Source organism: Artemia sp. Qi Xiang Cuo, chromosome 3 (genome assembly GCF_049724085.1).
Source record: "Artemia sp. Qi Xiang Cuo chromosome 3, ASM4972408v1, whole genome shotgun sequence".
NCBI lineage: Eukaryota > Metazoa > Arthropoda > Branchiopoda > Anostraca > Artemiidae > Artemia > Artemia sp. Qi Xiang Cuo.
Window position 1 is genome coordinate 92,093,690 of NC_142796.1, and position 27,731 is coordinate 92,121,420.

Consider the following 27,731-nt stretch of genomic DNA (forward strand, 5'->3'; position numbering starts at 1 on the left):
TGACCCCCCCTCCCCTGCCCTCAGAAATGGGGGAACGAAGGGCCTCTGAGCCTTCCCCTTGAGGCATATCCCATTTATTTTCGATTCTGAGTATTTTTGGTTTTCCCTCCAAAATTGACCCCCCCTCTCCTTCTCTCAGAAATGGGGGAACGAAGGGCCTCTGAGCCTTGCCCTTGAGGCATATCCCTTTTATTTTCGTTTTTGAGTATTTTGTTTTTCCCCCCAAAAATGTACCCCCCCCTCCCCTGCCCTCACAAATTGTGGTAGGAATGGCAATTGAGCCGTGTTCTTGAGGCAGCTCCCATTTATTGTGTATTCTGTGTATTTTGGGTTTTCCCTCCAAAATTGACCCCCCCTCTCCTGCCCTCAGAAATGGGGGAACGAAGGGACTCTGAGCCTTCCCCTTGTGGAAGATCGAGTTTTTTTTCGTTTATTTTCATTTTTGGTTTTACATCCAAAATTTACCCCCCCCCCTCCCTGCCCTCAGAAATGGGGGAACGAAGGGAACGTTAAACTATTTTAAATTGACAACACTGTCCAAACATCACATGTTTATTGTACAGTACACAATCAACCCATCTCCCCCAAAACACTTTTCAGTCATTTCTTGTTAAATTTTTTTATTTCTAAACTATTTTAAATTGACAACACATTGAAGTATTTGCAAATTGGGTGTTTGACAGCTTTCCCTAAAAAACCCTTCCTAAATACGCAATTTGACTATCTTTTTTGCAATGTTTAGGAACAGGTGGGGAATCCCTGCTCGTAATTGCTAATCACCTTAACCCTTTTTCTCCATCGTGAAGTACATGCTCCAAAAATATTTTATTCAGAGATTTCATGTTAAAAAATTATCCCATCACTAATTACCCCTTTTTTGCAAATGTCAATCAACGCCAAGGAACGTAATTTCCCCGAACACATCAAACTTTTTCCAAGGCAGATTATCTTTTTAAAATGTTCACGCGTAAGTCAGGCATCGGTTGCCAAATAACTAGTCTGGTAGTCAGCCATGGAAAGGTGCCATGGAATGTGGAATTCCTATACACGCAAGCAAATAACATGGAGATTGCTATACACACAAGCAAAGTATAAGTTAACATACTACTTGCGCCAAACATTTTTTGTTTTTTTTAACACAGGCTGATGCTGTATTAGGTTCTTGGATAACGTCCTTATAAACTCTAACGTCATTTCATCGCTTGGAGCTTCTATAAAATATTGAATTCGACTTTTATACCGGCTTATCTTTTGTCATTATGAAATACATATCGCGGAAACCTTATTTTTTGAACAAAGGCATGGTAATCATTGATGACCTTGCCCATGTCAAAACCCCAAATCCAATTATCATAAATGTCATTTTCGATTTGGGTAAGTTTTTAATCCACTGTCGCTTATCTTCTAAACCCACGTTTCTTTCTTGTTCATTTTGGATTTTCATTAATTCAGACAATTTGTCGATGGCCTTTGCTTTAGCTGCCCTTATTCGTGTAGTTTTAAATGACGTTCCAGGTTGTAGATTTGTTAATTGTTCAGGTGGTGGGAAAAAACTTTTTTTTTCAACGAAATATCATTTGTAACACTTGTAAATTTCCTTTTTTGGGTCTACCTCTAGTTCAGTTTTCTTATACTGATATGTATTTTCATACTGGGGTCATTTCAAAGATATTTGATTATTGAAGCAAGTCTGATTTCTAATACCGATCGTCTTCTAAGCTTCAAACTTTTGGTTTTCTTTTTAAGGTTTTTAAATTGTTGTCATTCCCGGCTGAAATCTATACAAATATTTTTGTAATTACTATTTTTTGCTTTTGAACCAAGAGTTTTAAGTACGGTTTTAGTTCCCTTTAAAGAGTCAAAAGTGATGGAGGGCAGCTAGTCCCCCCCCCCACCTCGACGCCCCTCTTTTCAGAGAATGAATTCGATTGAAACTGCGAAGTGACAATTTTACTCAATATAGTCCAAAGAACATATAACAATTCCTTCAGGGTTGACACAACCCCCCAGTGCCCTAGGGATAGGGTTGTAAGTCATGCCCTGGAGGCATATAGGGTTTTTATGGAATGATGGTCGTATAATCTTCAGAGGCACATTTGGTGCTCATTTGATTTAAAATTGGAAGTTAGGGTGCTCTTATTAAGAGTAAAAAGTGATTTGAGAGAAACCAGCCCCCCCACTCCTCATTTCCCTAAGGCCATTCAGTCAAGATTTGGAGACAGCAATTATGTTTATCGTAGCTGAAGCTTCCGGCAATTATGTCTTTGAAGAAGACACCCCGCTCCACAGCTCTCAGGGCAAGGGTTATAAGCTATGCCCTGGGGCATCTAAAGTTTTCATAGAAAGAGTGGTCGTATATACTTTGGGGAGGACTCATTGGATTGGTAATCAGAATTTCTAGTGCCCGTTTTTAAGAGTCAGAGTGATGAAAGGGCAGCTATCCCCCCTCACACGTTGGGTTTTCTCGAAATACATCCAATACACATTTTGAGACAGTCATCTTATTCAAAAAATACAAAGATCACATAACAAGACTTTCGCAGTTGATACAAACCACCATAGCCTTGGGGCGAGGGTTATAAGTTATGTCACAGTTGCATTTAGGGTTTTTTATGGAAGGGATGGTTGTTTAACTTTAGAAGAGGCTAATTTTGCTGAAAACTGGAAATTCTAGTTTCTTTTTAAGAGTCAAAAATTATGAAGTGCATTTAATCCCCCTCCTCAACAACCCATTTTTTCACCAAACGTATTTGATTGGAATAATAAAATAACGATTCTCTTCTCTAGGGTTGACACAATCTCCCAGTGCTCTGGGGATAGGGTTGCAAGAGTAGTAAGTTATATAAAGCTTAAGAAGGGACAAGAAAAGGGGCAAGAAAAGGGACAAGAAACTGGACAAGATAATTGCTGTTGATTTGAACAATACATGAAAAAATACATGAAAAACCCATGCCTGAGACGCTACACTTACACGTGAACATTCTAAAAAGCTGGCAAAGATTGTATTATTGTTGTCAATTGCACATTGGAATTACACACTTCCTTGGCACCTTTTCAGAGCATGTACTCGTGGATACCTTTCCAAGCAACGTGATTAAACATGCTTTTACAATCGAAATTGTTTGATTGACATTTGCAAAAAAGGGGTAATTAGTGATCGAATAATTTTTTAACATGAAATCTCTGAATAAAATATTTTTGGAGGGATGGGATGATGGGAGCGAGGTGTCTTAGAGTACTTATACTGGTGTTATTTGGGGAGATTACGTTCCTTTGAAGCTTTTTAGAGCATGTACTCGTGGATACCTTTCCAAGCAACGTGATTAAACACGCTTTTACAATCGAAATTGTTTGATTGACATTTACAAAAAAGGGGTAATTAGTGATTGGATAATTTTTTAACATGAAATCTCTGAATAAAATATTTTTGGAGGAATGGGGTGATGAGAGTAAGGTGTCTTAGAGTACTTATAATGTTGTTATTTGGGGAGATTACGTTCCTTGGCACCTTTTCAGAGCATGTACTCGTGGATACCTTTCCAAGCAACGTGAATAAACACTCTTTTACATTCGGAATTGTTTGATTGACATTTGCAAAAAGGGATAAGGAATTCACTTTAGGGATTATTTGGGTGAAACCGTTTTAGGTATTTTAGAGAATTATTTGGGCGAAACAGTTTGAGGTATTGTTAAACACGATTGGCTGAAATAAAAGCGGAACTTTTAAAATCACAACAACTGAAGGTCAGTAAATGATTCCTTTTTTTTTTTTTTTGTTAAACACGATTGGCTGAAATAAAAGATGAACTTTTAAAATCAAAACAACTGAAAGGTCTGTAAATAATTCCTTTGTTTTTTTTTGTTAAAAAAGATTGGTTGAAACAAAAGCAGAACTTTTAAAATCACAACAACTCATGGTCAGTAAATAATTCCATTGTTTTTTTTGGTGAAACACGAATGGTTGAAATAAAGGCGGAACTTTTAAAATCACAACAACTGAAGGTCATTAAATAATTCCTTTGTTTTTTTTGTTGTTAAACATGATGGGTTGAAATAAAATCGTAACTTTTAAAATAACAACAACTGAAGGTCAGTAAATAATTACTTTGTTTTTTTTTTTGTTAAAAAATATTGTCTTAAAAAAAAGTTTAACTTTTAATATAAAAACAACTTAAGGTAATTAAATTATTCCTTTGTTTTTTTTTGTTAAACATGATTGGCTGAAATAAAAGTGGAACTCTTAAAATCACAACAACTGAAGGTCAGTAAATAATTCCTTTTTTTTTTTTTGTTAAACACGATTGGCTGAAATAAAAGATGAACTTTTCAAATAAAAACAACTGAAGGTCAGTAAATAATTTCTTTTTTTTTTGTTAAAAAATATTGGATTAATAAAAATATGAAATTTTAAAATAACAAAAACTGATGTTCATTAAATAATTCATTTTTTTTTTTTTGTTAAACACGATTGGCTGAAATAAAAAAGGAACTTATAAAATCACAACAACTGAAGGTCAGTAAATGATTCCTTTGTTTTTTTGTTAAACAAGATTGGTTGAAACAAAAGCAGAACTTTTAAAATCACAACAACTGAAGGTCAGTAAATAATTCCTTTGTTTTTTTGGTTAAACACGATTGGCTGAAATAAAAGTGGAACTTTTAAAATCACAACAACTGAAGGTCAGTAAATGATTCCTTTGTTTTTTTTTTTGTTAAACACGATTGGCTGAAATGAAAGATGAACTTTTAAAATCACAACAACTTAAAGGTCAGTAAATGATTCAATTGTTTTTTTGTTAAACACGATTGGTTGAAGCAAAAGCAGAACTTATATTAAAATTCTAACGACCAGAGGAATTTTTGAGATTTTTCATTGATCGGAGATACAACAATGGTACAGTTTTTTAATAGCATGGAAAAGAACGAGTATTGAATGCCTCGTTGTTTAAGTTAAGAGGTGAAATCAAGACCTGAGAAATTTTTGAAATTTTTCATTGCTCAGAGATGCAACAATGGTACACTTTTTTAATAGCTTTGAAAAGAACGACTATTGAATGTATCGTTGTTTAAGTTAAGAGGTGAAATCAAGACCAGACGAATTTTTGAGATTTTTCATTGGTCAGAGAGGGTTTTATGACTCCTCCCACACAATGAATTCAGATGGTTTTAGGAGTCATCCCCCAAGCCATAACTCCATTCAGCCTTGAGCGAAGGTATAAAAGTTTGATGATGTATTTCTCTTCTTAACAACTAAATTAATAGCTTCCAAGATGATAGGACTGTATGACACAGAAATTATCGGTTTGAAGAAATCTTCTTGTGGTGTTATATTTGAATGTGCATTTTTATTATTATTAATTGAACTCGAAGAAATTGACTGTTATCATTGGATAGTGAACTATAACATGTTTGAGTATGATAAAAGCTTGTGGAGTACTACATTACATCATATAAACAGACTGGGATTCTACGATAGAGTGATTACACCACTTAATAATAGTGGTCAGGAACTGAGAAATGTCCAGGAGGAAATCAGTGAAATTTGCAGCTTTTTCGGCGTTGAAGCACTCTACGTAAAGGGTAATGTACCTACAGATAAAGTTTTAATTCAAAAGTCTGACCCTAGGATTCCACTTTTCAATCTAGAAGAATTTAAGTGTCCTAAATTTGAAGGCCTTTATCACCGTCCTGAAGACGAGGTCAGGTTCTTCGCGCACTGGATACCTAAGGACATACCTGATCGTGATAAACGCATAAGACACGGTAAAAACTATTCTATATCATGGGACCATCGTTTCTGAATGTTTAAGAGTGAACATGTGTATGACCACGTATCATAATATAATTTTTTATTAATATTCTACATAGCATTATTTCATTAAAAATATATTATGCATTACATTGTTATGTGTTCATTATTTTTAGAGTAATCTAGAATATCAAAAGTTTAGAACACACAGAGTTGAAACACACATAGAGACATAACATGCACAGAGACGATATACACACAGAGACAACACACACGCACATAGACGACACACACACATAGTTACGACACACACACAAACAGAGAGACGACACACACACACAAACACAGAGACGACACACACACACAAACACACACAGAGAGAGAAGACACATGCACAGAGACGATATACACACAGAGACAGAATACACACACACACACAGACGACACACATACATAGCGACGACACACGCACAGAGACGAAACACACACACAGAGATGACACACACACACACACACACACACACATACACATGGAGAGACTCTGAAGTTTTATTCTGTGTTTTTTTTTCTTTACTTGGAGGTCATTCAAAAAGCGAGGATTTCTGTTAAATAAATAATTCTTGTACCTTTTAAAATAGCTTTACGGGGTTTGAGAGACTCTAATGTCTTATTCCGTTTGATTTTTTCTTTACTTGGTGGTAATTCAAAAACCGAGGATTTGTGTTGAATAAATAATTCTTGTACCTTTTAAAATAGCTTTAAGGGGTTCGAGAGACTCTGTTGTTCTATTCTGTTTTTTTTCTTTACTTGATGGTCATTCAAAAAGTGAGGATTTCTGTTAAATAAATAATTCTTGTACCTTTTAAAATAGCTTTACGGGGTTTGAGAGACTCTGTTGTCTTATTCCGTGTGATTTTTCCTTTAGTTGGTGGTCATTAAAAAAGCGAGGATTTCTGATAAATAAATAATTCTTGTAACTTTTAAAATAGCTTTACGGGGTTTGAGAGACTCTGTTGTTTTATTATCTGTGATTTTTTCGTTACTTGGTGCTCATTCAAAAAGCGATGATTTCTGTTAAATAAATAATTCTTGTAACTTTTAAAAAATCTTTAATGGGTTTGAGAGACTCTGTTTTTTTATTCTTTGTTATTTTTTATTTACTTTGTGGTCATTCAAAAAGAGAGGATTTATGTTAAATAAATAATTCTTTTACCTTTTAAAATAGCTTTACGGGGTTTGAGAGACTCTGTTGTTTTATTCTGTGTGTTTTTTTTCTTTACTTGGTGGTCATTCAAAAAAGCGAGAATTTCTGTTAAATAAATAATTCTTGTACCTTTTAAAATAGCTTTACGGGGTTTGAGAGAGTCTGTTGTCTTTCTCTGTGTGATTTTTTCTTTACTTGGTGGTCATTCAAAAAGTGAGGATTTCAGTTAAATAAATAATTCTTGTACCTTTTAAAATAGCTTTAGGGGGTTTGAGAGACTCTGTTGTTTTATTCTGTGTGTTTTTTTTTCTTTACTTGATGGTCATTCAAAAAGCGAGGATTTCTGTTAAATAAATAATTGTTGTACCTTTTAAATTAGCTTTACGGGGTTTAAGAGACACTGTTGTCCCCAGCGATCAGAAATTAAATTATAAAAAAGTTTCTTCACCTCTTGAATACACAATACCGAAACTTCATTCAACTTTCATGTAAGAAAATTATGGAAAATACAATTCTCTAGTTCAAATGTGAAACTTAAGTCCAGTTTTGGATACTCATAATGATGAGGACTGATGATTCTAATTCAATATTTTTTTTCATAAAAAAATACTATTTTTTATTTTTAAACTTCGAAATTATTCAACTTTTTTTTTGTACGTATCTTAAAATGACAAAATATGCTTACGGCTCTAACAATTGTACTCTATGATTTCTCAGAGACACGATGCGGCTTTCCCACTGGTACTCTATGGCTGGTTATCGACACTACCTAGTTTTTTGCGTGTATTAAATCAGTATTTTTTACGCAGTGGAACGATAAACACATAAGTTATATCTTAAAAAAAGTGAAGATGGAGCATTTTAATAAAGTATGTTCACATGACAATGTTATTGTAGCATTGAATGCCAACAAGGAGAAGTATCTAAACTATGAAACAAGTACAAGTGGTAGCACTATTGGAAATGTATGCATGCATTGTCATGACAGTAAGGAATTAAATTTATTGGCAATACCGAAAAGATTCCGTTGTACAAATGGTGGATATGTGAGATTGAGATCTCCGGAGATGATTGCACTCAAAGAGAATGCCAACATAAAGATAATCGTTGATGATAGAGGACAACTCCTTGCTACTGTTGAAAGTAACACATTACCTACGGATACATCCAATCGTCATCTTTTAGGTATTAGCAGTCAACGGAAGGTCAATAAAAGAAAGGCTTACTCTTCTACTAATATCGTAAACCATATCTTGGCTACGTGCAGAAACTGTTACCTGTGTAAAAATAATGTGATAATAGACAGTGAAATTGCCAGAAAAATAAAAAGGGCATTGTCAGAAAATATCACTATGGAATATCAAGAGGATTTGATGAAAAACAAAGTGCCAGCAAACATTACTACCATTAGTCCAACAGTCTATGAATCAAATAATACCAAAGATGAAACGTATATTGAGTCTGTCGGTGACACACCAGTAAATATTGTGTATGACTCAAAATGAAATAATGATTATTCTACCGATTACGAGTTAAAAGAAGACAATAACTACAATATCAAGAGAGAACATGGTGAACTATTTTATGGAACAGATTCAAAATTTTCAAAGTTGATCATTGATATTAATAATGTATCATAATATATTTTTGTATTAATATTCTACATCGCATTATTTCATTAAAAATATATTATGCATTACATTGTTGTGTGTTCATTATTTTTAGAGTATGCTAGCATATCAAACGTTTAGAATGTCTATTAAAACATTGGAGATGTAAGAAAAGGAATTCGCATACATCTATTGTCAGACACGTGGGATAGAGTGAATAAATTTTATTTATCAACATCTTTTGTCAGATACATCATATAAAATTGATAGAATCTAAGTGTCAGAGTGAATAATTTTTTCTTTTATCAACATCCTTTGTCAGATGCATCAAATAAAAATGACGAAGTCTAAATTTCAGAATGAATAAATGCCTTAACAACATCCTTTATCGGATATGTCGGATAAAATTGAAAAAAACTAAGTATAAGAGTGACTAAATTCTATATCAGCATCTTTTTCTCGGTTACATAGGATAAAATATCGGATAAAATTGACAAAATCTAAGTATCAGATTGATTAAATTCTATATCAACATCCATTTCTCAGGTGCATGGGAATACCATTGACAAAATCTAGGTATCAGAATGAATAAATTCTTTATCAACATCTGTTGTTTTTAGACGGGGTCTAAAAAAAATTTAGACGGGGTTACGTGCGCGCACGTAACCCCGTCTAAATTTTTTTTTCAAAATTTCCTGAATTAAATTTCTGTATTGTGTATCCAAGAGGTGCATTCAAGAAAGAGTTTGTTACTTACTTACTTACCTACTTACTCACTTACTTACTTACAATTTTTTCATAATGACATAATGACATATCCAACAACGGATGTTCATAAAGAACTTTTTCATTCTGATACCTAGATTTTGTCAATGGTATTCCCATGCACCTGAGAAATGGATGTTGATATAGAATTTAATCAATCTGATACTCAGATTTTGTCAATTTTATCCGATATTTTATCCTATGTAACCGAGAAAAGGATGCTGATATAGAATTTAGTCACTCTGATACTTAGTTTTTGTCAATTTTATCCGACATATCCGATAAAGGATGTTGTTAAAGCATTGATTCATTCTGAAATTTAGATTTCGTCATTTTTATTTGATGCATCTGACAAAGGATGTTGATAAAAGAAAAAATTATTCACTCTGACACTTAGATTCTGTCAATTTTATATGATGTATCTGACAAAAGATGTTGATAAATAAAATTTATTCACTCTATACCATGTGTCTGACAATAGATGTATGCGAATTCCTTTTCTTACATCTCCAATGTTTTAATAGACATTCTAAACGTTTGATATGCTAGCTTAATCTAAAAATAATGAACACATAACAATGTAATGCATAATATATTTTTAATAAAATAATGCCATGTAGAATATTAATACAAAAATATATTATGATACATTATTAATATCAATGATCTACTTTGGACGTTTTGAATCTGTTCCATAAAATAGTTCACCGTGTTCTCTCTTGATATTTTAGCTATTGTCTTCTCTTAACTCGTAATCGGTAGAATAATCATTATTCCATTTTGAGTCATACACAATATTTACTGGTGTGTCACCAACAGGTTCAATATACGTTTCATCTTTGGTATTATTTGATTCATCGACTGTTTGATTAATGGTAGTAATGTTTGCTGGCACTTTACTTTTCATCAAATCATCTTGATATTCCATAGTGATATTTTCTGACAATGCCCTTTTTATTTTTATGGCAATTTCACTGTCTATTATCACATTATTTTTACACAGGTAACAGTTTCGGAACGTAGCCAAGATATGGTTTACGATATCAGTAGAAGAGTAGGCCTTTCATTTATTGACCTTCCGTTGAATGCTAATACCTAAAAGATGACGATTGGATGTATCAGTAGGTAATGTCTTACCTGCAACAGTAGCAAGGAGTTGTCCTCTATCATCAACGATTATATTTATGTTGGCATTCTCTTTGAGTGCGATCATCTCCGGAGATCTCAATCTCGCATATCCACCATTTGTGCAACAGAATCTTTTCGGTATTCCAAAGAAATTTAATTCCTTACTGTCATGACAGTGCATGCATACATTTCCAATAGTGCTACCACTTGTACTTGTTTCATAGTTTAAATACTTCTCCCTGTCGGCATTCAATGCTACAATAACATTTTCACGTGAACAGACTTTATTAAAATGCTCCATCTTCACTTTTTTTTTAAAGATATGACTTATTTGTTTATCTTTCCACTGCGTAAAAATACTGATTTAATACATGCAATAAACTAGGTAGTGTCGATAACCAGCCATAGAGTACCAGTGGGAAAGCCGCATCGTGTCTCTGAGAAATCATAGAGTACAATTGTTAGAGCCGTAAGCATATTTTGTCATTTTAAGATACGTACAAAAAAAAAAGTTGAATAATTTCAAAGTTAAAAAAAAATATAGTATATTCTTATGAAAAAAAATATTGAATTAGAATCATCAGTCCTCATCATCATGAGTATCCAAAACTGGACTTAAGTTTCACATTTGAACTAGAGAATTGTATTTTCCATAATTTTCTTACATGAAAGTTGAATAAACTTTCGGTATTGTGTATTCAAGAGGTGAAGAAACTTTTTTATAGTTTAATTTCTGATCGTCGGGGACAACAGAGTCTCTCAAACCCCGTAAAGCTATTTTAAAAGGTACAAGAATTATTTATTTAACAGAAATCCTCGCTTTTTGAATGACCATCAAGTAAAAAAAACACAGAATAAAACAACAGAGTCTCTCAAACCCCCTAAAGCTATTTTAAAAGGTACAAGAATTATTTATTTAACAGAAATACTCGCTTTCTGAATGACCACCAAGTAAAGAAAAAATCACACGGAATAAGACAACAGACTCTCTCAAACCCCGTAAAGCTATTTTAAAAGGTACAAGAATTATTTATTTGACAGAAATCCTCGCTTTTTTGAAAGACCATCAAGTAAAGAAAAAAAATCATACAGAATAAATCAACAGAGTCTCTCAAACCACCTAAAGGTATTTTAAAAGGTACAAGAATTATTTATTTAACAGAAGTCCTCGCTTTTTGAATGACCACCAAGTAAAGAAAAAATCAAACTGAATAAAACAGCAGAGTCTCTCAAACCCCGTAAAGCTATTTTAAAAGGTACAAAAATTATTTATTTAACAGAAATCATCACTTTTTGAATGACCACCAAGTAAAGAAAAAATCACACGGAATAAGACAACAGAGTCTCTCAAACCCCGTAGAGCTATTTTAAAAGGTACAAGAATTATTTATTTAACAGAAATCCTCGCTTTTTGAATGACCACCAAGTAAAGAAGAAAAAAAACAGAATAGAACAACAGAGTCTCTCAAACCCCGTAAAGCTATTTTAAAAGGTAAAAGAATTATTTATTTAACAGAAATCCTCGCTTTTTGAATGACCACCAAGTAAAGAAAAAATCACACGGAATAAGACAACAGAGTTTCTCAAACCCCGTAAAGCTATTTTAAAAGGTACAAGAATTATTTATTTAACAGAAATCCTCGCTTTTTGAATGACCACCAAGTAAAGAAAAAAAAAACACAGAATAAAACACCAGAGTCTCTCTCTGTGTATGTGTGTGTGTGTGTGTGTGTATGTGTGTGTCGTCTCTGTGTGTTTGTTTGTCGTCTCTGTGCGTGTGTCGTCGCTAGGTGTTTGTTTCGTCTGTGTGTTTGTGTGTGTATGCTGTCTCTGTGTGTATATTGTCTCTGTGCATGTGTCTTCTCTCTCTCTGTGTGTGTGTGTGTTTGTCGTCTCTGTGTGTCTGTGTGTGTCGTCTCTGTATGTGTCTGTGTCGTCGCTATGTGTGTGTGTCGTCTGTGTGCGTGCGTTTTCTCTGTGATTGTGTCGTCTCTATGTGTGTTTCGTCTCTGTGTGTGCTAAACTTTTGATATGCTAGCTTACTCTAAAAATAATGAACACATAACAATGTAATGCATAATATATTTTTAATGAAATAATGCTATGTAGAATATTAATACAAAATTATATTATGATATGTGGTCATACACACGTTCACTCTTAAACATTCAGAAACGATGGTCCCATGATATAGAATAGTTTTTACCGTGTCTTATGCATTTATCACGATCAGGGATGTCCTTAGGTATCCAGTGTGCGAAGAACCTGACCTCGTCTTCAGGACGGTGATAAAGGCCTTCAAATTTAGGACACTTAAATTCTTCTAGATTGAAAAGTAGAATTCTAGGGTCACACTTTTGAATTAAAACTTTATCTGTAGGTACATTACCCTTTACGTAGAGTGCTTCAACGCCAAAAAAGCTGCAAATTTCACTGACTTCCTCCTGGACATTTCTCAGTTCCTGACCATTATTATTAAGTGGTGTAATCACTCTATCGTAGAATCCCAGTCTGTTTATTTGATGTAATGTAGTACTCCACAAGCTTTCATCATACTCAAACATGTTATAGTTCACTATCCAATGATAACAGTCAATTTCCTCGAGTTCCATTGATAATAATAAAAATGCATATTCAAATATAACACCACAAGATGATTTCTTCAAACGGATAAATTCTGTGTCATACAGTCCTATCATCTTGGAAGCTATTAATGTAGTTGTTAAGAAGAGAAATACATCATCAAACTTTTATACCTTCGCTCAAGGTTGAATGGAGTTATGGCTTGGGGGATGACTCCTAAAACCATCTGAATTCATTGTGTGGGAGGAGTCATAAAACCCTCTCTGACCAATGAAAAATCTCAAAAATTCGTCTGGTCTTGATTTCACCTCTTAACTTAAACAACGATGCATTCAATTGTCGTTCTTTTCAAAGCTATTAAAAAAGTATACCATTGTTGCATCTCTGACCAATGAAAAATCTCAAAAATTCCTCTGGTCTTGATTTCACCTCTTAACTTAAACAACGAGGCATTCAATACTCGTTCTTTTCCATGCTATTAAAAAACTGTACCATTGCTGTATCTCCGATCAATGAAAAATCTCAAAATTCCTCTGGTCGTTAGAATTTTCATAAAAGTTCTGCTTTTGTTTCAACCAATCGTGTTTAACAAAAAAAAACAAAGGAATCATTTTCTGACCTTTCAGTTGTTGTGATTTTAAAAGTTCATCTTTTATTTCAGCCAATCGTGTTTAACAAAAAAAAAAAAAAAGGAATCATTTACTGACCTTCAGTTGTTGTGATTTTAAAAGTTCCGCTTTTATTTCAGCCAATCGTGTTTAGCAAATAAAAACAATGGAATCATTTACTGACCTTCAGTTGTTGTGATTTTAAAAGTTCCGCTTTTATTCCACCCAATCGTGTTTAAAAAAAAATAAAAGAAAAGAATTATTTACTGACCATGAGTTGTTGTGATTTTAAAAGTTCTGCTTTTATTTCAACCAATCATTTTTAACAAAAAAAAACAACAATGGAATTATTTGCTGACCTTTAGTTGTTGTGATTTTAAAAGTTACGCTTTTATTTAGGCCAATCGTGTTTAACAAAAAAAAACAAAGGAATTAGGAAATGACAATTACTTTTATTGATTTTACTAGTTCCTCTTTTTTTTAATCCAAAATTTTGTAACAAAAAAAAACAAATGAATTATTTAATGACCTTCAGTTGTGATTTTATAAGTTCCGCTTTTATTTCAACCAATTGTGTTTAGCAAAAAAAACAATGGAATTATTTACTGACCATGAGTTGTTGTGATTTTAAAAGTTCTGCTTTTGTTTCAACCAATCGTGTTTAACAAAAAAAAACAACAAAGGAATCATTTACTGACCTTTCAGTTGTTGTGATTTTAAAAATTCATCTTTTATTTCAGCCAATCGTGTTTAACAAAAAAAACAAAAAAACAAAAGAATCATTTACTGACCTTCAGTTGTTGTGATTTTAAAAGTTCCGCTTTTATTTCAGCCAATCGTGTTTAACAATACCTCAAACTGTTTCGCCCAAATAATTCTCTAAAATGCCTAAAACGGTTTCACCCAAATAATCCCTAAAGTGAATTCCTTATCCCTTTTTGCAAATGTCAATCAAACAATTCCGAATGTAAAAGTGTGTTTAATCACGTTGCTTGGAAAGGTATCCACGAGTACATGCTCTGTAAAGGTTCCAAGGAACGTAATCTCCCCAAATAATACCATTATAAGTACTCTAAGACACCTCGCACCCATCATCCCATCCCTCCAAAAATATTTTATTCAGAGATTTCATGTTAAAAAATTATCCAATCACTAATTACCCCTTTTTTGCAAATGTCAATCAAACAATTCCGATTGTAAAAGAGTGTTTAATCACGTTGCTTGGAAAGGTATCCACGAGTACATGCTCTGAAAAGGTGCCAAGGAACGTAATCTCCCCAGATAACACCATTATAAGTACTCTAAGACACCTCGCTCCCATCATCCCATCCCTCCAAAAATATTTTATTCAGAGATATCATGTTAAAAAATTATCCAATCACTAATTACCCCTTTTTTGCAAATGTCAATCAAACAATTTCGATTGTAAAAGCATGTTTAATCACGTTGCTTGGAAAGGTATCCACGAGTACATGCTCTGAAAAGGGGCCAAGGAAGTGTGTAATTCCAATGTGCAATTGACAACAATAATACAATCTTTGTCAGCTTTTTTAGAATGTTTACGTGTAAGTGTAGCGTGTCAGGCATGGGTTTTTCATGTATTTTTTCATGTATTGTTCAAATCAACAGCAATTATCTTGTTCCGTTTCTTTTCTCTTTTCTTGCCCCTTTTCTTGTCCCTTCTTAAGCTTTATATAATTTACTACTTGCAAGTTGTTCCATGAGGGCATATAAGGTATGGTTACATGACCCCCCCCCTCCCCAAACAAACAGACTCAAAAGTGATAACGATGTTGAGAACTTTGAACTTTCTCTATTTTTCCATAGTTACTGTAGGAAGCGAGGTTAATAGTTGATTTGGTATGGAAACAGGAGTTAAGCAAGATTTTGGCCTATCCTCATTTACATGGATTACTTTAGTAGATTCTACGTTAAGGAATGGGATTCTGCCCACAGGATTTTAACGAAATTACGCCACTGTTTCAAACAGTTCGTGGTAACGAATGTATAGTAAGAGCGACTCGTCTCATTAGCAACCGAGACTCTAAACAACGGAGTTTGGATACCAAAAGATACATCAAAAGAATCAGATTTTTATCCTGATTTTAAATTTATCTTTAGCCTCGTCGTGTTTCCCTGAGATGTATCCCATAGAAATTTTGAGACAGTCCTCTTATTCGAAATAGTTCAAAGATCGTACAACAAGGCTTTTGGGACTGATACAAACCAACAGAGCCTGATGGCGAGGCTTGTAAGTTATGCCCCTAGGGTGTTTATGGTTCTTATTGAAGGGATGGTTGCATAAACTTTAGAGGTAGCTTATTTGATTGAAATTGGAAGTTCTAGTTCCCTTTTATGAGTCAAAATTGATGGAGATCAACTAGCCCTCCCCCCTCAACTATTTTCACCTAGCGCATTTGATTGAAATTGTGCGATGACAATTTTGTTGAAAAAAGTCCAAAGAACATATAACAATCCTTCTAGGGTTGTCACAACTCCCCAGGGCCCTGGGTCAAGGACTTTAAGTTATGCCCTGGGGATATATAAGTTTTTTTTTATGGAATGGATGGCCTTAATAAATTCAAGTGATTTTCATTTGATCTTAAATTGGAAGTTATAGTGTCTCATTTAAAAGTCACAGTGATTTGAGAGAAACCACCCCCACCACGGCCATCATTTCCCAAAACAAACATCCAAAAATGTTTTGAGAAATAACGATTTTAACCAATATGAAAGGGTTTCATAATTAAGAGGCTGGGGATGTCACCCCCCCCCTCCTGAGGCCTCAGGGAAAAGGCTGCAAGTTATGCAACTTCTGCATCGTTTACATATAGTATATGTTATTGAGACAAGGTATGCATGCTTTACTGCTACTTTCCCAAAATACGAAGGGCATTAAGATAAGTCTTTCACGGATTGTTGATAGGAGTGTTGAACTAAATCAAAACATGCTATTTGTGTGTGGGTTGTCAAAAGGGTGTAACTCAGGAATGACTGAGTAAATTAGTTTGGAATTACATGAAATGATAAGGAAGATGACCAATTGACCAAAAAGGCAATATTTGCACCATGGGCACCAGCAGAGGGGCAGGGGGTACCCCTGGAAATTAGGGACTATAAGGTAATTATAAGGAAATCAAAAGAAAAAAGGCAGAAAATGGAAAAACCATGAAAAAATTGTGTGTTGCTCCATCGTTGACTGCTTGCCAATTGATTTTGACCTTATAACGAAAGTGTAAGAGCCTAACTATTGACAACACTAAATCAAACAATCAGTTATTTATGGTGATACTAAATATGAATTTATTTATTAGTAATTAGTGCAGTTATTAGTGCACAAGAAAGTTCGTATAATTAAAGAAAAGACAAGGAAAACAACTTAATAAGGGGCAATATCGATAAAAAATTGCCAACAGCTTTATCTGGCATAGCCAAAGTACCCATGAGCTGATATATGAAGCCACTATAATCAGGAATGTTTCCCCTGAACGGAATGCTAGGACTTTTTGCATTTTCCACCTGAACGGATACGTTTTTTGTGTTTTATTATTATTTATCTATTTTTCCAGGAGTGATTGTATTTATCTAGTCGTCACTTTGAAAAAAAAAATTTAGTTTTTTACAGTTATGGCGCATAAAAGTGTCAAATATATTGGTTTTTGGTATTCAAAAATAAATTAAAAACATTGAATTAAATTTTTTTATTTGATTCTCTTAATCTTAGTTTCAATGTTTTACTTTGAAGAAACTACTCAGCTACAACTGAGTAGGGTAGGTTCATTTTTTCCGATGTCCTGAGGATTACGACTCTGTTATGGTGAGCTGGGCAAGATTGTTTTTGGAGGGTCGTGTTTCCCTTACGGTTGCAATTTCTGCAGAAAGGGTCTGACTCAGGGCATTCACTAATTGCGTGGCCTGTTTTCCCACACTTAAGGCAAGACGGATGGGACTGTGTGCAGTGTTTTTTGCTGTGGCCATGGGCCAGAAAAGTGGAGCACTGTAGGGACTTAGGCTTATAAATCTTATAAAAAAGGGATATACTGTACAAGAGTTTTTGTCTGTTTAGCTCAAATTTGCAGGAAATGAGGATTGAACGGCTTGGGTGAAGGGCTCCTTCTTTGTTTAAACTTAGCCTTATTGCAGTTGAGGGATTTATGAGAAGGCCTGAAGAATCCATTAGTTCAGTTTGTGTTTCCTCCACTTTTACACTGGTATCAACACCATAAAGCCCATACTTGTGTAACTTTTCCACATATTTTTTGTGGCTAAATTTTTCGAGCCATCAAGAATTATTTCTTTGGATTTTGACAGGGCATGGTCTGCTGCCTGAGGAGACGTAAAGTAAATATCAATAGACTCGTCCTGCTTGAAAACAAGTTCAAAATTTACCTTGGCGATAAGAAAGACAGCTTTCCTAATTTGCATTATTTGATCTTTTGAAAAGGGTTGGCGATTGGTTTTCTTGATTGAGACAGTATAATATTTGGAGTAATCTGTAGTACTAGTTTCTGGGACACTTGAAGGGAGGGGTTGCACTATCACTGGCGAAAGAGTTTCATCCTTTTTCCTCTTTTTGCCAGGCATCTCACCTCTTTCACTAGAATTAGTTGCGGCTAAGGCCTGAATTCCTGACAAGTGGCTAACTGTTTTGGACCGCGTAGTTGGGGGGGGGGGGGGTTCTAGAAAGAGTTTTAGAAGTAAGTTGGAAGGGCGACTGGCCAAGGGTTCCAGTGGGAGTATCCTTCTCGGGTGGTAGCCTTAGGGGCTGCTTTTTTCCCGACATTTATTCTGACGAGACACTACAGATTCACGAACTGTTAATCAGTCTTAATTCAAGGTTACTTGACCAAAAGTAAATATTCAGTTATGGAACTAAATTATTTACTATGATAAATAATAACTCACTTTGTATGAAGTGAGCAATCCCACACAATTAAATCCGCAAGTTAATCGCGCAATCTAACATAGTGCAGAACAAAAGATCAAGGAGGCACATTTGTGCCTCTTTAAAGAGGCGACCCACCACAATCTTAACAGATTTCCGGTTCTAGCAGTCGCAGAGAGACGGCGGTGATCACATTTTGTAGCCTAAGCTCAAACTAAGAAACATGACAAATTTCACCCCCCCCCGACTTTATCTTCATGGGGGAAAGTGGGCCGGAAGTTTTGACCCTCCCACCACAGCCCCCCTTTAACGTTGTCCGATTAACGAGCTTTCCTAGGGCCTGGGAGCTTATCCTCAAAATTTCAGCTCAATCCGATCACTCCTTCCCTGTTTTCTAAAAACCAAATATAGCCACTTAATGTTCATCAAGTTTTTTTTTTTATCTGACACACCTACAGGCCACAGTTGGCAACGGATACGGGTAAATGAGGACTCATTCGTAGCGGAATTTGACCTGTTAGGGCCTTTTGATATTTTCAGACCGAAAAAATTATCCCCCGAATTTACATTTATGAAAAACTCGTCTTCCCGTAAGAGCCCATGTTAATTTTTGAGATTCCTAAAAGCATAGTATTTAACTATTAAATTGGAGAAAAATAGTCCTCTTAACCTGACAAGACCGACTGCAAGCTTCCGAAAATTCCAGCTCTTTCCCAGAAGTTTTTTTTGTCGAAAAACGAAAATCTTACTTTGTATTTCCTTGCGTCGAAAATAGATTGCAGAGACTAAAAATAATTTAACAAGAGTCTCTGATGGTACAGTGGTCACTATTCCTGTCTGTCCTGCGGAAGACCTGGGTTCGGTTCCCCGTTAGAGTAAATTTCTTATATATTGAATTTAAAGTAGTATCTCTTAAGTTTAAAGTTTAAAAAAGAAACTCAGCTTACAGCTTACAGGTAAGTCTCCACTGCTTTGATAACATGCCGCATACCCAGATGCTCGAAAAAAAGTTGAAGAAAGAAAATCTTACTGTGCATTTGATTTGAGTATTCAGGAATTAAAAGCCTTAAGAAAAGAATCTTCAAAGCGGGGGGTTGGGGGGGGGCCACCCCCCCAACTTTAACTCCTGACACGATCAGCTAACAGTTAGTCAAGCAATAATAAGTAATACACTGTACAAAAACGTGCAGAAATTATTTGAAAAAAACTACGTTTTCTAAAGAGTTAAAGAGGCTGAGTCACAAGTTCGAACCTTAAAACATACAGGGATTAGGAGGTACAGTTGCGGGGCTGCCGCCCCCCAAACTACCCGCATTTGCAGCCTCTATGTTAAGATTTTTATTTTGGGGGTCTACCACCCCCCTCAACCCCCGCTTTTTCCCTTGCAAAGAAATTCAAGGGAAAACGAAGTTGCAACACGAACGAAGTCTGCTTGAATTTTTTACCGTAGCAACATCCTATTGCATATCTTTGATTAGAAACAGTACTGAGCCTGTTTGCTGTTTTTTTTACAGGAGATTTTTCCCTAACCGATAACAATCTATAATGTGATGAACTTAACAATTTTGAACAGAAAAAACAGGGAACAGAAGAAGGGCTCAGCATAAACAAGCAGTTTAGATTCAGGTAGGTTCGGGTTCATCCATTTTTCCATCATACATAATCACACTGAATACATAACTATACCTGGCACAGAGACAAGTTTGTAGTTATAACTGTTACAGACTGAGTTGTCATTGCCAAATTCTCTGAAGATTAAAAAAAAATGCCATTGAAACAGTTTCATTCGTGTTGGTACGACCAACTGATTGCAGGCTACAGAACTTAAAAAATCTTAACAAAAGAGGCTGCAAAAGCGGAGGGGGGGGGTTGGGGGCAGCAGCCCCCCAACTGTACCTCCTAATCCCTGTACGTTTTAAGGTTCGAACTTGTGACTCAGCCTCTTTAACTCTTTAGAAAACGTAGTTTTTTTTTCAAATAATAATCCGATTAGGTTCATAAGTTAGTTCCTTTTAGTTCGGAATCTTCAGATACTAAACTCATACTTTTCTCGTTTTCGAAGAGAATTTTAATCTGTACTTTTGAATATTTTCTATAATCCCGATAAAACATTGGTAAAATTATTCTCAATTAACGAAAATCAGCCTGTATTTTTGCCATCCTTTGGTACTTCTGGATATACTTTTTAACTGTATCTTTGTGGGTTATTTGGTTCGGTTTCGTAAGAATTTTAATTTTTTATAATAACTTTCGTCACCCCAGCATCCCTCCAATCCTTCTGGTCACTTCAAGAGAGTACTAGAAGTTCTTCATTTCCTTTTGAATGAACCCTCTCATGCTATCCTAGGACCACTGAGTCAATATGAGGACCCCTGGGGAAAACGAATAAAAACAAACAAACACACATCCGTGATCTTTTTTCTGTCAAAAAATACAAAATTCAGTATTATTCCATATAGGAACTTAAAACTCTTACACTAGGGTCTTCTGATACGTTTAATCTGATGGTGTGATTTTTATTAAGATTATAAGACTTTTAGGGGTCGTTTACTAATTTTTTTGAAAATCAGGAAGGATTTTCTCAAGCTAGTAGCCTTTAATGGGAAAATTAAACTTAAAGAAACTTACATACTTGAAATCAGCATAATAAGCCAATTTTTTTGCTATATGTTTTAATATCAGAGTTATATTTCTTAAAGTTATGGCTACTACTGACCCGGGTTTCTCCTTACGTAAAGTTTGCTACCACGAACTGATTGATTTTTGTAGTTTTCCCCTTGTGTTTTGCTTTATCAATATGTAAAAACTATAAAACACAGGAAAAAGCCTAGTGCTTTTCCTCATTGGAATACTTACAGTAGAAGTGTTTGTCACATCATGATGCATCAAAAATACGGTTTTTCGTGAAGAATTGATTTTATTCTAAAGATTATTTCTGCTTACTTACAAAAGCAACTAGATGTACCAACTTCATTTAAAGAGAGCCATTAAGCATCTTTCTATGATGTTCTGACAGCCCCCTAGCGCAGGCAAAAATAGAAAAGAAAAAAGGAAGACACATTAGTACTACAAATGCCAAAAACTGATTTTCCTTATTTTTCAAGGCGGGGGACTTCAATCCTCCTGCATAGGGTTTTTGACCATGATGATTCCAATGGTGCACTTTTCATTTTGATCTGGTGCCAATTTTGAGGCACTTTATCGTTTTTTAAAATCAACTTAGTTTTCTTTTGGTTATAAACTTTTATTTTTAAGGTAATCGGGAAAAATAGTTACCATTCCTGAATCACGTACTTTACTACTACTACTACTACTAATACTACTACTGCTGCTACTAATACTACTGCTACTACTGCTACTACTACTACTACTACTACTACCACTACTACTACTACTAATACTACTACTACTACTACTAACACCTCAATGCAGCACCAAGCCACTTGAGGCCAACACAGCTACGCATGCTCTTCTTCCATCCCAATCTATTCAAAGCTTCCCGTTTTACACCCTCCCAGGAAGTTCCCATTTCCTTTAAATTTTTCTTTATGATCTCCTCTCACCCCAGATGAGTACGACCTGCCTTCCGTTTAGCCCTAGAAGGCTGGCCAAAAAGGACAATATTTGATAATATGTCATCCTTCATCTACACACGTGCCCTAGCCACCTCAACCTTTTTTTCATTATAGCCCTAGAAAGCGGTATTAAACTATATCTTTGTACAGCCTACTATTTGAAACACGGTCAGTCAGCCGGGTATCCAGAAAAATCCGTAAGCAATGTCTCTGGAAAAAAATCAAGCAGCTTTTCATCCACTTTTCGGAGCGCTGAAGCTTCAGAGCTATATTAGACCACTGTCATCACTGTAGCTTCTAAGATTCTAATCTTGGTTTGCAGACTCATCTTCCTATTCTTCCAAACTTTTTTTTAACTGTGAAAAGAAAACACCCTGAGTCCTGAGTATTCTACTTTTACCATATTCTCTGCTCCCACCGTCTTTACTAATAATACTACCAAAGTAAGTGAAACTGCTCATCTGATCAATCTTTTCAATACCCAACGTCACCTTTTCATATTTTCAGCCTTAATGACTTATTCTGCTAAAGATTAATTGTGGTAAGGTGATATTTATGGTATTTAGGTGATGTAGTGATAGATGCCTTTATTATCCCTTTATAGGGGGAGATAAACTCTGGCCCTAAGGTATTTAAACTTTGGTAACGTTCCTTAGGTTATGTCTGGAGTAATGAGGTGTACCAGCTGGGTATACTTGAGAGAATAACTTTAGATTTAAAAGAGATTGGCTATAATACAACAGTTTTATTCAGTTAAATATACTAATACAAGGTTTAATAAGATATATATATTCTACTGGGACTGGTTGTCCCAAGTAGACCACAAGTCTCAGAAAACTATAATAATATATAATAAGATGCTTAGAAACTTGATGCTTACAAGAAAAACTAAGATGCTTACAATAATCTGACAATATTCCAAGGTGTTTCTAATAAGATAATAAACGGGTAGAGGTTCGCCCTGCAAGTCAAAGAGTCCGACCTCAGTTTCAAAAATCTGATTATATATATGAAAAACCAACCGCGTCCATCCCGCTAAATGATGCACTTAGCCAGGATATTGGTTATTTAGCAAGTTCCCTCCAAGCTTAGACATTCCAGGATGTGTATCTTTATCTTAATAAAAAGTGGTATTTCGAAACTTTTGTATTTGCGTCTTAATATTTTTACTAAATTCCATATTGACTTAATTAGAAATCTTTACCACATAATTTTGAAAACTATTCTAGCACCCTGAACTCACAAAAGCTGTAAAATTTCATTCATTTTGCTCACACTATCATCTGGGATGATTAAAGCATCAGCATAACTTAAGTCCAGGAGACTTTTTCCTCCCCATTTGACTCCATGGTCTCCCATTGCCTTTCCTGTGCTCCTTAAGATAAAGTCCGTCAAAATAACCCATATAAAGGCATATAGAACACAACCCTGCTTAATTCCAGATTTAATACGAAACCAGCTCCTAACCTCATTTCCTACTTTGACTCATTTGACACACTATCAGCACCAGGAGCCTTATTATTTTTTAATCCTTTTAGTACTGTCGCTAATTTTTCCTCAAAAAAAAAACTTACTTCACATACAAGGAATCACAAACTTTTTCATTTTCCTCTATTATCTTTTCCTGTAGCTCTATCTCGGTTTAGCATATTCTCAAAATGTTCTGCCCATCTCTCTTTAACTCTTTCTTTATCACTAATTGTGGCCCCGTTCCTATCTTTAACTGGGACAAGTCTTAATTGACTACTCCCTCTAAAATAATAAGCATGCCAGTACAATATTATACTATTATGCCGTTTAGCTGCATCTTCTAGATCCTCGGCAACTTTCTCCATGGCCTCCACTTCACACCTCCTTAGTTCATACTTTAATGTTTTCTCTACTTTCTTTACATTCCTTTTGATTTCATATTGTCAATCACTCAGATAATTCTTGTACAAGTCCCTTCTCCTTTCTATTAAAAATAACGGTTTTTCACTACTATTCTTAGCTGCAGTCCTACCTTTCTTCCCTAAGACACCTTCAGCAACTTCACAAATTATTTTTATAAAATTATTACAACTATCTTCCATGTTTTAAAATTTTAAAATCTCAAGTTTAGTATTCAACTGTTCCTGGAAATTTTCTCTCAAATTCTCATTCTGGAGTCCGGTAATCATAACTTCCCGGAAAGTAATTACCCTTCAGACATTTCAGCTTTAAATTCTAGATACTACTTGGTGGTGATCTTTACTTTTAACATCAATAACATCACTTCTATATACTCTAGTATCTTATATTGATCCTGCAAGTCGTCGGCTCAAAATCTTCACATCTGGTAGTTTTAAAAATCGACAAGATTATCACTTTCTTGTCTCAGATAATCCTAAGTTGTTCTCCTAATACAAATAGATTTAATTTGGATTGGTATATTTTTGTTAAATTTTAAGTGCCTCAATAACAGTTAAGAAGAAAAAATAAAGAAAAAATACATCAGCAACGCGCATGCAAAGTTATTTTCTATACCAGCTTTGCTTCTCACTCAGACTATCTGTTTTTTGCTTTTTTCAATGAGCCATGGCTCTCAACTTTTCCACCACAGTCTACCAACTTGATTTTAGCTCAAATTCCTTGATTTTTTAATTAAAATCCACATGGTTGACTGTGAATAAAATATTAAGGGCAATGGCTAATTACATTGAAGCAAGAGAGGTATTCGGAGTAAGACGGGAAACTGAGGTAAGTGTTTTTCAGAATTGCATAAAAGTATGGCATTTCACTTGTTGATGGACAGTCTATCATCCATCATAGGGCAGAACTCAGGTTGATAGGCATGGATTAAGGGTACTTTAAAATAATTTATAATTTATATGAGTCGTTTGAAGGCAAATAGAGACCCCAAATAAAAAAAAATTCTAAAATTTATGATTGATCATATACACAGGACTTGCATGCAATTTGGCAGAGACTGGAATCTCTAGTAGCATTTAAGTGTCAAAATTGAATGGAGGACATGCATCCCACCGCCTCTCTATAGCAAATAATTCCCCCAAACATATCCTATAAGTATTTTGAGATAACCAGTTGGTTCAAATAGTTGAAAAGTCCAGTTAATTATTGTTTTAGAGAATTCAACCACCCAAGAGCGATCATGACAAAGTCTGTAAGTTATGCTAGATATCCATTGTTAATGTTATTATAAGGTTCTTATGGAAGGGGTGGTAACATAATTAATTTCTACTCAAAGGGCAGAATTGGTGATGAAAAACCATAAACAGATTTGTATTTCATATAGTAATCACTTTTTTTTTATCAAAGTTTCTCTTTAAAGTAAACAAAAATATTCCATTTTAATATTTCAGTTATTATGGGCTAGAGTTCGTTCCTTCCTATTACAATCCTAGGCCTAGTTTGTCACTACCGCAGCAACCATGAGAAAGAGGATAAGGCCTACGGCTTTTTCTTAGTAGGAATAGTACAAACAAATCTCATAGGATCTGGCAGTTAAGTAAATCAAATACGACACCTCATCCCATAAAAGTAACTTTTTAAAAATTCTTGTATTGTACTAAATTGAAGTTACAATACGCTGTGGTTTATTCTTTACTAGGTTTCCTACATCTTTATTACTGTGATATCAGTGTTCATATTTAAATTGGACATAACATTTTTCTGCCACTCACCTTAAAAAAAGTATATAAAAAAAACTAACGTGATTTAAAAAAAAAATCCCTCAAAATTGGCACCTGATCGAAATGAAATGTGTACCATTGGAAGAATCATTATGGTCGAAAACCCTATGCAGGAGGATTAAAGACCCTACCTTGAAAAATAAGAAAAATCAGTTTTTGGCATTTGTAGCACTAATGTGTCTCCATTTTTTTTTTATCGGTGCTGGGAGGTTATCAGAACATCATAGATAGATGTGTAATGGCTCATTTTAAGGGAAGTTGCTGCTAGTCACTTTTGTAAGTAAGCAGAAATAATCTTTCGAATAAAATCAATTTTTCACTAAAAACTGTATTTTTGATGCGTGATGAAGTGACAAACACTGATCCTTTGAAGGGACAATATATAACAATTTTTTAAAGTTGTTTTCATTGGTATGATTCCATATTTGATTGAGTTTGCTGCTTTATTCCTCGTGATTTGTCTTTTGTATTCCAGTGAGAAGAAGGTGTAGGCTTTTTCCTGTGTTCTGTACTATTTATATTATGATAAAGCAAAAGGCAAGACAAAAACTACAAAAATTATGTAAACTATTTGTATAGTCCAATGAAAATGTGGATGTTAATATTATGGTTATAAAGAAGTGTGAAATTTAGTATAGAACAAATAAAGGAATATAGTTACTAAATGTTAATATAACAAAGCATCTCCTAAAAAGTTTATTAAAGGACAAACTACTGTCATAGTATTAATTAAAAGTAAAAGCCTTAACAATACAAAAACAATGATGCAGCACATGCAAGCGACACAGCCAAGTATCTGCCTACTGCCTACTCGCTTAACATCGGCATCTTGCCCTCCTCTGACTTTGGTTTCGCAGTGATACTCAGAAAAAAATAAAAACAACTATCGTCGGAAGAAAGCAAGTTTTTTTTCACTGAGGGATGGAACACAATGAACCAAGCCGATCTTCTGACTTCAATACAGATGTGAAAGGGGAGTGAAGTTACTCATCGACTTAATTTTGGGCTTCTTACCGATATCCCTGGCTTGCGGTGAGCCAACACCTAAAATACGAAGGAGTTTGGTGAAGTGTTTGTGTCACAACTGGGAATTCCGATAGTGGCGGAGGGTGGTTGACTGTGTTTTGGGGTGGTAGGGGGTAAAAATTGAGTCAAATTGTCTTAAACCCCTAAAGAACTACTCAAAACTGACTGGAAAAGATGGTGCACTTAGACCCCATGTCGATTTACAGTTTCACTGGCATTGTCAAGGTAGAAGTGCAGCTCTATTAATTTCGTTCAAGCAAGGAAATCAAGATGTCAGGAATTCTTTGGACTGTGAAAGACTAAAACACATACACCAGAACCATGAACTCATTTCAAGCATTGTAGAAATAGGCTACTTAAACTTTGCAGGACGCAGAATATCTCCCTTCGTGGCGTCTGGGACGACGGTAAACTTGATAATCAGACCCCTAATGTAGTCACAGCAGAAATAATGGAAGCTCTCATCATCTACTTCGGTATCGTGTTCATGGGGTCATTTGCAGCTTCAAGGACTTCTAAATACTGCAACTGGTAGCTCAAAATATACTAGTAAACACGTCGAAAACGAACTAATCTGGAGTTTGGTGTCTCCTTCCTTACAATTCTACCAATAGACAGACAAAGAAACTCATGGTAGTTGTGTGTTGTTAGTATACAAATTGGAAAAGGGTTACGTAATCTGAGAGAACTTTTCCCATAGTCGACGCCTTTCAAACCTTACCGGGACTCTTTGGAGTTAAAGAGGCCAATAACAGCCAAAATTATGAAAACCGGCTTGGTGGAAAAAGCTTTGGCAAGCTAATCTTATGTGAATTCACACAATCCATCTTAGACATGGTAAAGTGCGTCGGCCAAGGTTAGGACAAAGCCGCTAGCATGTCAAGCTTGGAAAATGGTGCTGGTGGTGTAATAAAGCGTCAAAGTTAA

The 27,731-nt window shown here is 34.9% G+C and overlaps 1 pseudogene; it reads left to right on the forward strand.

The window, feature by feature from the left end:
• The first annotated feature begins 1,259 nt into the window (after positions 1 to 1,259).
• Positions 1,260 to 27,731, forward strand: LOC148954748 (uncharacterized; annotated as a pseudogene).